Source organism: Prosopis cineraria, unplaced genomic scaffold (assembly GCF_029017545.1).
Source record: "Prosopis cineraria cultivar Desert tree isolate PC_DT_omini unplaced genomic scaffold, ASM2901754v1 PC5, whole genome shotgun sequence".
Lineage (NCBI taxonomy): Eukaryota > Viridiplantae > Streptophyta > Magnoliopsida > Fabales > Fabaceae > Prosopis > Prosopis cineraria.
In genome coordinates this window covers 19,056,637-19,068,070 of record NW_026555336.1, presented here as the reverse complement: position 1 = coordinate 19,068,070, position 11,434 = coordinate 19,056,637, and the positions used below count along the sequence as shown (strand labels likewise).

General features: G+C 36.6%; 1 non-coding gene and 1 pseudogene across 1 annotated transcript; one reads left to right on the top strand and one right to left on the bottom strand.

The window, feature by feature from the left end:
• Positions 1-1,528: 1,528 nt before the first annotated feature.
• Positions 1,529-5,568, top strand: LOC129310770 (uncharacterized; annotated as a pseudogene).
• Positions 5,569-9,143: 3,575 nt separating this feature from the next.
• On the bottom strand, positions 9,144-9,250 carry LOC129312282 (small nucleolar RNA R71). The gene has a single exon (XR_008593525.1). It is a non-coding gene; the product is annotated as a small nucleolar RNA R71 (small nucleolar RNA).
• Between the last annotated feature and the right edge of the window lie 2,184 nt (positions 9,251-11,434).

The following is an 11,434-nucleotide window of genomic DNA, read 5'->3' as shown; positions in this document are numbered from 1 at the left end:
GCAATCCTAATATCACCACCAATCCCCTACCTGAACATGAGAAAGGAAAACCAGTTGCCATGATAGATAATGACATTAGCCTTTCAAAAGTAGTAGAGGACATTCCTTGCACCATGAAGCAGCTGTATGAGCACTTAAGAGAGTTGGGCTACATCCAGCAAAGCTGTGGGAGTAATGAAAGAACTTCTTGAGCTATGTTTGATTTTTGTGAATATTACCAAGAGGTTATAGGTCATGACATTGAAAAATATATTCCTTTCAAAGAGTTAGCTCAAAAAATGATGATATTAGGGATTGTGGGCATTGACAGAAAAAATATGAGAAATGTATGTGCATTAGATGGAAAGGTTACATATTTTGTAATCAATAAGGAGTTGCAAGCTGCAGAAGGAGAAAATTCATCCTTTTCGATAAATAAGCCAATTTATGAAGTGAAGGAATCAGCAGAAAAATCCTTTTTGCTTATTGGCAAAACATCTCATAATGTCAATAACAAGAAACCTATTGCTCTCCTCCACGTACCAGTACCATTCCCATATCATAGCAATCATGCTGTGCCCTAAAATTATGGCTTAAGAATTGAAGGCCCTCGCGATCAAGGGACACTAAACAAAGCTAGTAATGTTGACATTACTATTAGTGGAATTACACGAAGTGGTCGAATTTACGCCAACGAAACCTATACGCTAGGGGGTAAGGTTTAGAAGTTGGAGAAAGCTCAGGCACTAAAGAGTATACCATGAAAAGAAAAGAAGAAGGGACTGATGAATTTTTAAAGATCATGAAGCAAAGCGAATATAACATTGTGGAACAATTGAATAAGACCCTAGCACGAATTTCAATATTGTCCCTCATTTTCAGTTCTGAAGTACATCGAAAGGCTTTACAAAAGGTTCTAAATGAGGCTTATGTGTGCCCAAACATAACTCCTGAGAAAGTGGTTAATCTAGTTAATGCTGTGAAAAACTCTACATTAATTGCATTCTCCAAAAATGAGATCTTCCCGACAGCTTCTCAACGTCTAAAGGCGCTCCACATTACTTTAAAGTGCCATGGTTATGTAATAGCCAAAGTATTGATTGATGGGGGTTCTGCCTTAAATGTCTTACCTCGATCTACCATGGAACTTTTACCTATTGATGCATCTTGTATGAAACATAGTGACGTGGTAGTCAGGGCATTTGATGGGACAAGATGAGAAGTTGTAGGCAATGTCTGCCTTCTATTGCAAATTGGACCAAGTACTTTCATGGTAGAATTTCAAGTTATGGATATCGATGCTGCTTATACCATGTTACTTGGTAGACCCTGGATTCATGATGTTGGGGCTGTACCCTCGACTCTATACCAAAGACTCAAATACATTAATGATGTAAGACTTATTACCATAAGAGGAGAAGAAGAACTGATAATTAGTAAGCCAAGTGCGGTGCCTTATATTGAGAATACTAAGCAATTATTTGAAAGTGCATATTAAAACTTTGAGTTTGTTGAGATTGACCAGTCAAGTGAGGAGGTGAATCAAGTCATGGCTAAGATCATAAAGAACCATGGATTTAAATCAGGAAAAGGATTGGGAATAAAGTTGCAAGGGATAAAAGAACTGATAGTACTCCCAGAAAACCCAAAACATCAAGGTCTAGGATGTGAGCCTTCTTTAGAAGCATCAATGACAAGGAAAATGAAGTTGAATAAAGGAAAGAAGCAAGATAAGCAAGAAATCCCACATATTCGTGAAACCTTTCCATCACCTATAGAGATAATCAATCCAAATGGTTTTATAGCTATGATGAGTGAAGAATACAAAGGAAGCTCAAAGGATGAATGGATACAGCCAGACACACCAGTAAAAGAGTTGGGCAACTGGGAATCTAAGGAGATTGTTGATGTCATGTCACTAAAGTAATATTTCAATGTGTTGTTTCACTTTTTAGGTTAATTTGTGTACTCCTGAACTTTATTTAAAGAATGAATGCAATATTTTGTTTCTTTGTCATTTCATTCATTTTTCTTTCTTTCTTTCTTTTATTTCATTATCCACTCTTTCTCTCTCCATCCATAGGATTTTTCTCATATTCTTATTTGCACCTTATACGCATAAGTACTCATTCACCTGGCACAATAATTTTCCAGGGAATTAGAATTCTCAAAACTCCTGTCTAATTCATTGGTTCCTGAGCATAGTTTGAATGAACCATGTTTCACTATGGATACAAATGATTATGAAACTGATGAAGATGAAGAAACGCCCCTAATCTTTGCAAAAATGATAGAATCTTCCGAACGAGGCATCATGCCACACGAGGAGCCGATTGAAATTGTAAATTTAGGGACAGAGGAAGATAAAAAGGAGTTAAAAATTGTTGTAATCTAGAGAAAGAAGAGATGATTAGTTTGTTTCGAGAGTACCTTGATGTGTTTGCATGGTCATACTTGGATATGCCAGGGATTGATTCAGAGATTGCTGCTCATAGGCTACCTTTACATCCTGATAGTAAACTAAAAAGCAAAAATTGCAAAGAATGAGCCCTGATATGTCACTTAAAATTAGAGAAGAAGTAAAGAAACAATGGGAAGCCGAATTCTTAGAAGTAGTCAAATATCCACAATGGGTTGCAAACATTGTTCCAGGACTAAAAAAAGGATGGACGAGTTAGAATGTGTGTGGATTATAGGGACTTGAATCGTGCTAGCCCTAAGGATGACTTTCCTTTACTGCATATTGATGTGCTTATGGATAATCCAGCACACCATTATAGATATTCCTTCATGGATGGTTATTTAGGATACAACCAGATTCCTATGCACGTGGAGGACAAACATAAACTACTTTCATTACACCTTGGGGTACCTTTTGCTATAAGGTGATGCCCTTTGGATTAAAGAATGCGGGTACAACTTATCAACGAGCTATAGTAGCATTGTTTCATGATATGATGCATAAGGAGATTGAGGTGTATGTGGATGACATGGTAGCTAAGTCTGCTGAGGATGAAAGCCATGTAGTAATTCTTCGAAAGTTGTTTGAACGCTTGCGTAAATACAAGCTCAAGTTAAACCCTAATAAATGTGCATTCGGAGCCTCATCAGGAAAATTGTTAGGTTTTATTATCAGTAAGAAGGGCATAAAGGTAGATCCTGATAAGGTCAAAGCAATTTGCGACATAAGGCCGCCACAAACAGAGAGAGAGGTTCGCAGGTTTTTAGGGCACTTGAATTATATATCTAGATTCATAGCCAATCTAACTGCTACTTGTGATCCACTTTTTAAATTATTACAAAAAAAACATACTGACAAATGGGATGAACATTGTCAGTAAGCTTTTGACAAGATTAAGGACTACTTATTGAACCCTCCACTATTAGTACCTCCAATACCTGGTCGGCCTTTATTTCTTTACTTAACCATAAGACCTACATCCGTGGGTGCAATGCTGGGGCAACTTGATGAAGTTGGCAAAAAGGAAAAAGCAGTTTATTATTTGAGTAAGAAGTTCACTGATTGTGAATCACGCTATTCATTAATTGAAAAGACATGTTGTAGTTTAGTATGGGTTACTCAACGGCTAAGGCAATACATGTTGTATTATACCACATGGTTGATTTCATGAATGGATCCAATAAAATATATTTTTGAGAGTCCTCATGTGTCAGGTCGAGTTTCTAAGTGGCAGGTAATACTCTCAGAATATGATATGAAATACATGACTCGCAAGTCAATTAAAGGAAATATCATTGTGGATTATTTGACAGCAAATCCTATGGAGGAATGCCAACCTATAAATTTTCAATTCCTAGGCGAGGATGTTTTTGTGGCAGAAGAGGAAGAACGAGGGGAAGAGAAATGGAAGATGTTTTGATGGGGCAGCGAACATTTATGGAAATGGATTAGGAGCAGTGTTGATATCCCCAGAGGGCAGACAATTTCCATTAACCATCAAATTAGGCTTTGATTGCACTAACAACATGGCTGAGTATGAAGCATATTTAAATGGCTTACAAGCTGCCGTGACATTAGGCATTAAGGAACTTGATGTTTTCGGAGATTCCGCTCTTGTTATTTATCAAGCAACTGGTGAGTGGTAGACTAAGGATTCCAAGTTAATCCCATATCAAAAATATCTCACCCAGTTGATTAATAAATTTGACAAAGTGAGATTCCACCACTTATCTCATGATAAGAATCAATTTGCAGATGCTTTAGCGACACTAGCTGTCATGGTTAAGTTGAATTGTGGAATTCACGTTCAACCAATTAGGATTGAGGCTAAAATTAATCCTGCATATTGCTTGAATATTGAAAATGAAATAAAGGCACATCCATGGTTTCATGATATAAAAAATTATGTAAAAAGCGGAGAATACCCTTTGGAGGCAATGGAAAATGACAAGAAGACTATCCGACGTATGGCAATGAATTTCTTCCTTAGTGGGGATGTACTATATAAAAGAACTTTTGATGGTACATTGCTTCGGTGTGTTAACTCAGGGGATGCACGAAGAATTTTAGAAGAAGTTCATGAAGGAATATGCAAAACTCATGCTAATGGCCATATTATGGCCAAACAAGTTTAGAGACAGGGTTATTTTTGGCTAACTATAGAAAGAGATTGCATTGAATATGTCAAAAAGTGTTATAAATGCCAAATTTATGCTGATCAAATACATGCCCCACCTCAACCGCTTCATAACCTTGTGACCCCCTGGCCTTTCTTTTTATGGGGACTTGATGTTATCGGTCCAATCAATCCTAAGGCCTCAAATGGGCACCGTTTCATCCTTGTAGCTATCGATTATTTCACAAAGTGGATAGAGGCCACTTCTTTTGCTAGCATTACCCAGAAAACTTCCTTAGGTTTTTGAAAACAAACATTATCTGTAGATACGGCCTACCAGAACGGATTATTATAGATAATGCGCCTAATTTGAATGGGATAGAAGTTCAGAAGTTGTGCGGACAGTTCAAGATTAAACACCATAACTCGGCACCTTATCGACCTCAAATGAATGGGGCGATTGAGGCAGCTAATAAAAATATTAACAAGATCATTGGAAAGATGACAATCACATATAAGGATTGGCATGAGATGCTTCCCTATGGTCTTTATGGGTATCGCACAACTATGCGTGTGTCAACTAGGGTAACACCATACTCGTTGGTATATGGCATGGAAGCTGTGACTCCAATTGAAGTAGAGATACCCTCATTAAGGGTAGTCATAGAATCCGTGTTAGAAGAAGATGAATGGATTAAAACTCGATTTGAACAATTGAACATGATAGAAGAGAAGTGATTAGCAGCCATATGTCATGGACAATTATACCAAAAGAGGATGGCAAAGGCTTTTAATAATAAGCTGCGCTAAGAGAATTTAAGCCAGGGGACCTAGTCTTGAAAAAAATCCTCCCGAATCAAGAAGATTGCTGAGGTAAATGGGCTCCTTCATACAAGGCCCTTATATTGTGAAGCAAGCCTTTTCAGGAGGCACCCTTATTTTGGTAGATATGGAGGGACAAGAATTGTCAAAACCTATAAATTCGGATGCTATGAAGAGATATTTTGCTTGAAGCTAAAGTACCTGCTAGGTTGAAAACCAGAAAAGGCAACTAGGCAAGAGTTAAGGCAAAAAAAAAAGATCAAATAAAGATACTTGCTAGGTGATAGAACACATTTGTTACCCACTTTTATTTGTCAATTAGGACCATTTTATTAATGATTTATCACCTTCAAGTGCACACATTGCATTAGATTTGGAACTTTGCCTAAGTTTCTAAGATCAGTGCACTAGGGGCATTTTGGTCCAAAAAATGAACTTTTGAGAAAATGTACAAGAAAAATTGACAAAGTGCATTTTATGTCCAGTTGATGAATGGTGAAATTATATTTTTAAAATTCATTTTAGTTTGGGAGTAATTAAATAAAAAAGTCAACACTTTCTTAAGTGTCTTAGTTTGTCCTAGTTTTTGGTTTGCCTTTGTGTGAAAATTTTTATATAATTTTGTGCAGCCTGAAACTTGGTTAATTTAATAAATTCTCCCTTCTAATTATGAATTTAATTCTGGACATGAATTAGATTTTATTATATCATATGCTATTTAATTGAATTATGTGATTTATGTGACATAGGTGGCATGTGACTTGTGCATCAATTGGGCAATTGAGGTCAACACTCCTTGAGGTCAATGGCTGATGGTTTGCACGTGAATTATGATTATTTTGAGGGATTAATCAGCTAAAATGATGTGGATGACACATGGGAAATTAGGCACACATTGGAATCATCTACAAACCAATAGGAAGTTGCCACCTTGCAAGTGTGACAAGGCTCCCATTTACATTTTAATTTCTTTTTCCTTATTTTAATTAAGCTTCAGCTGATGGGAGACACCAAGGAGCACGCCATTTTAAGCCCCAAATGGGATCCAACACATATCTCATTCATCTTCCACATTCTCTCTCTCTTGTTCATAGTGTTCTTCATTTTCTCTCTTTTGTTCTTCATTTTCCAGCACCCTAACCTCCATTTTCAGCCACCAAACCTCCACAAAACTCATACCATTCTTCTCCTCTCTTCATTTTCGTTCCATCCCTTCCATTTTCACAAGGATTGAAGCTCATTTCCATCATTCAAGAGCTATGGAGTTTGGCCTTCACAAGCAATCACTAGGGTTCTTGAAGATGAAGATTGGCTAAGTTTCTTTGTGGAATCCTAGAGAGATGAAGATGGAGGATGAGTCTTGAGCTTCAAATTGGCTAAGTTCTTTTGTTTCCTATCCTCTTCTCTTTTTACTAGATGGTTAGATTCCTTAATCTAGGGTTTAATCATCTTAGCTTATAAATTCTAATTTGAATTTGATGTTGATGTAAAGAGAGAGGATTGTTTCATTTAATTTCTTCCTTGGACAGCCATGACTGAATTTTGCCACTCTTTGTTTGGCACATAATCTTGTGTTTTTCAATTAGTGAATTTCTTGTGTTAATATTGCATAATCTTGTGGTGTTAATGCTTGTGTTGTTGAGTAGCTTGACATAATCTTGTGGTTGCTCAATTTATGTGTTTGACCATGGCTGTTGAGAGAGGATTTTGAGTGAATCACTTGGCTAATGTCTTCACCAATTGGTTAATTGAACTAGGGACTTTAATCTAAGACCTAGGGAGGTTAGCTAATTAGGTTAATTGGCTTAGGATAATTTTCTTAAGTCATGACAGCTTTAGTCAAGAGGAAAGGGAAGCTAAACTTAGCCTAATCATGAGAAGATAATGAGTCCAAAATCAACTAATCTCTAGGGTTCCATTATTGTAAAAAGGGAAGTTCATTTCACTCACTTTCACTAGCATTTTAATTACTTGCATATTAGGTAATTAGCTAGGTAACTAAATTCCTACAAACTTTGGTTGATTTATTTCACTAGATAACTTTCAATTAGACTTAAAACCATTCCTTGGGAGATGACCTAGGGTTGGCCCTATATTGCATTAGGGTTAGCTTTAGTGTAATTTTGAGGATAAGCGACTAATTTCCTATCAAAATTTGGCGCCGTTGCCGGGGAATGGTTTAAGTTTAATTCTAAGGTTGTTTAGTACTTAATTTACATTTTTAGTGTTCCTGGAAAATTTTTTGAAAAATTATAAAAATTTGTTTTTGTGTTTTGTTTAGTGTTTTTTGTGTGTTTTGAGTGTTTTTATTCTGTTTTGAAAAAGAAAAAAAAATTAGTGCAATTTTCGTTGGTTTGGTGTAGAGCTGAAAATACTCTGTTTCTAGTGTCTCTGTCTGAAATTGAAAAATTAACTGGGAATGAGTCTGAGGGAATTTGAACTTGGAATTTATTTCATTGAAAGCTCTATATCCTAGCTTCACTTTAAAATTGGTTTGGTCAATTTTGGACGTGGGAAGTGTCCTGTGGAAATTTTACAATCTAACAAGGTCCAGGGAGCCATTACAGAGGATTCCAAAACCCTGTTTCAACTTTGAGTTAGCATATCTTCCTCTTTGTGCGTTCAAATTGATTGATTCCAGTTTCATTTTTCTTATCGCTGTCTTATCTTTGTTTCTTGTGTTTAGGATTTTCTTCAATTTTTCCATTTTCCTATTTGAAAGTTTGTTAGAAGCTCTGAAGGTCTTCTGGACGAAATCCTGTTTCTCCAGACTTGAGGACCAACTTGTGAAAAATTCTGGGAACGATTGGGAAGGATTTTTAATCTAAAAGTTTTATATAATTTTCCTGTATATCTCTTGTGTTTCTCATAAAAGTTTCAGGGGAATTTATCATGTGGATTTGCTGATAGAAAATTCACAAGTTCACTGTCTCCAGAGAGCCTACTGTGCGAATTCCAGAATTGCCAAAGCTTCTTGATTGAGCATTTCTAACTCTCTTTCTACTTGTTTGGTGTTATTTTTTTTTTCATTTTGTTGCTATTGAGTTTAATAAAAAAATAAAAAAAAATTATTTCTCTTGCTTTTGTGTGTTTTGAATTGTTTCATGTTGATTTGCATTTTAGTTTAGTTTGTTCTTTGTTCTTAATTTTCTTGAGCTTGATTAGTGCATGACCCGAAGAAAACATACCTCTTTTGTTGAATTAGATCCAGAAATTGAAAGAACTATTTCTAGATTGAGAAGATCACAACCTATTCTTGATTCTCATTTGGTTTGTAATTCAACAATGGAAGGTATCTTAGGACATGAGCATGTGCATAATGAGGGCCATGGGAATGGGAATGAGAATTTGCATGATGATGGCCATGTTAATAATGAATTTGAAGGCTTGCATAACCCTAGAGAGGAGAGGAGCATTAGGCAATTAACTCAACCTAATTGGCATGATAATCCTTATGGCTTATATGTTCCTCCTACTAATGTTCAATTTGAAATTAAATCCTCTTTGATTAATGCATTGCCTAAATTTCATGGGTTACCAGGAGAGGATTGCCATAGGTTTTTGCATACTCTCCTATTGGTTTGTGATACTATGAAGCCTATGCATGTAAATGTTGATGATGTTCAAGCTAAGGCTTTTGTATTTTCTCTTGAAGGTTTAGCAAAGGAGTGGTATTTCAACTACCCTTCTTATGTGAAAGTAAGCACATGGGCCGAGCTAAGAAGACTCTTCTTAGATAAATTCTTTCCAAATTCCAAGGTCACCAATTTGAGGAAGCAAATCTATGGGGTCCAACAAGGAGAGGATGAGAGTCTCTATGAGTATTGGACTAGATTCCAAGGCCTTTTGGCTAAATGCCCACACCATCAAATTTCTAGTGAGAATTTAGTCCAATATTTCTATGAGGGCTTGATTCCAAGAGACAAAGTTAACATTGATGCCGCTAGTGGTGGATGCTTGATTGACCTCACTTCCTTAAAGGCTTGGGAACTAATTGACAAGATGGCTTCAAGTGGTGCTCAATACTCTACAAGGGAAAAGAGAAATGTGAATATGGTAGGTTCTTCAATTCTTAATGATTCATATGTGGACTTGCTAGCTGCCAAGATTGGGAGAATGTTGGCTCCACAAATATCTCAAGTGAGCAATGTAAGTACTTCTCAAGCACTTGTCCCTTATTCTTGTACTTTTTGTGACTCACCTATGCATGTAGAAAGCAATTGTCCTATTAAGTTTGAACAAGTAAATGCTATCTACAATGGAAAACAATCCTATGGTGGGAGGCAAGGGCAAGGAGCTTATTCTAATACTTACAACCCTTCATGGAGAGACCATCCTAATTTCTCCTATTCAAATCCAAATGTGGCTTTACAAGACAATCAACAAAGAGGATCCTATCAAAACACCTTTGGCCGTGACCCTCCACCTCATTTGTCTCAAGGTAGCTCTTCTCAAAGCTACAATCCAAGTGGTAATTCTCTTGCACCTTCTTCTAATTCTTATAGTGATAGGAGGCTTGTTCCAATTGAGAGTTCTTCTAATTCAAACTCTTCTAATGATGTGAATGTGTTACGTAAGCAGTTGATTGAAATGAACTCTTTGTATAAAAACATGTATGATGGCTTAGGGAACAAGGTAGAGAGTATGGGTAACAAGTGTGAGAACATGAACTCTAAAATTGATGCCCTTACTTCTCAAATGAATATGCTTGCTAACCAATTAAGTGCAGCCAATGCTCAAGCCTCTACATTACCATCCAACACCGTTGCTAATCCTAAAGCTAATCTTAATGCTATCACATTGAGGAGTGGCAAGGAGTTGGGAGAAAGAGTACAAGAAGACAAAAGACAAGGGAAGGCCGAGAAGCCCTCTTTAAATTCTTCAATTGATGTTAATGTTTCTAGTTCTTCTTTTGCTCCTAATGATGCATCTTTTTGTAGAGATGATGAGGATGAAAACATTGAGGAGATCATATGTGAGCAACCACCATCTAAGGTGGAAAAGGGGACTATGGCCGAGTTGTTTAGTAAGGAAAAAGAGGGAGAGGCCGAGCAAAGTGAAACAAGAAAGGAGAGTTCAAGGAAGGAAGAAGGAAAGCAAAGTCAAGAGATTATGAAGAAGCTTCCTTTTCCACAAGCACAAGTGGTCCCTAAGCAAGTAAAGGGACAATTTGATCAAGAGGTATATGATTTCTTCCACAAGATTCATGTTAATGTACCCTTGATGGATGTAGTTAAGAACTTTCCTAAGTATGCCAAATTTTTGAAAGATTGTTGTACAAATAAAAGAAAATTTAGGCCTAATGCAAGGGTACAATTACCCTCATCTGTGAGTGCTATCATGAAGCCTCAACTCCCTATAAAATGTGAGGACCCCGGTTCCTTCACAATTCCATGCAAGATTGGCAACACACATTTTTCTCATGCATTGATAGACTTAGGTGCAGCCATTAATGTTATGCCTCTTTCAATTTATCATGCCTTGAGTCTTGATTGCATGCATAAGACACCTATGATATGCCAATTAGCGGATAGAAGTGTTAGAAGACCACATGGAGTAGTAGAAGACTTGTTGGTTTGTGTTAAAGGTCTATTATTTCCTGTGGATTTCTATGTGCTTGATATGTCAAAAGAAGGGAGTGGGGATGATATTTTGATTTTAGGAAGGCCATTTATGAGGACTGCCCGTACATTGATTGACATGGAAAAAGGTAGTTTGATTTTGAAATGTGGAGAGGATCATGTTATTTTTAATATATATGAAGCAATGAAACATCCTTTTGAGGATTATTCTTTGTTAGGTGTAAGTTCCATTGAGTTATTGCTTCATGATGCTTGTGAGTCTCACATGCTTGATTCTTTCTCACATGTTGATGATGATTTGTCTCTTGTTACTACTACATGTATTGATGGATGTAGTTGTCCTATTTGTTTAGAGATTGATGCATGCTTGAATGATGCAACTACTTCTTCTCATGATTTGTTTAAAATATCTCCTATGCTTGATCTTGAAATGCTTGAGAAGGGTATATCTTCTTGTGTTGTAGGTACTAAAGC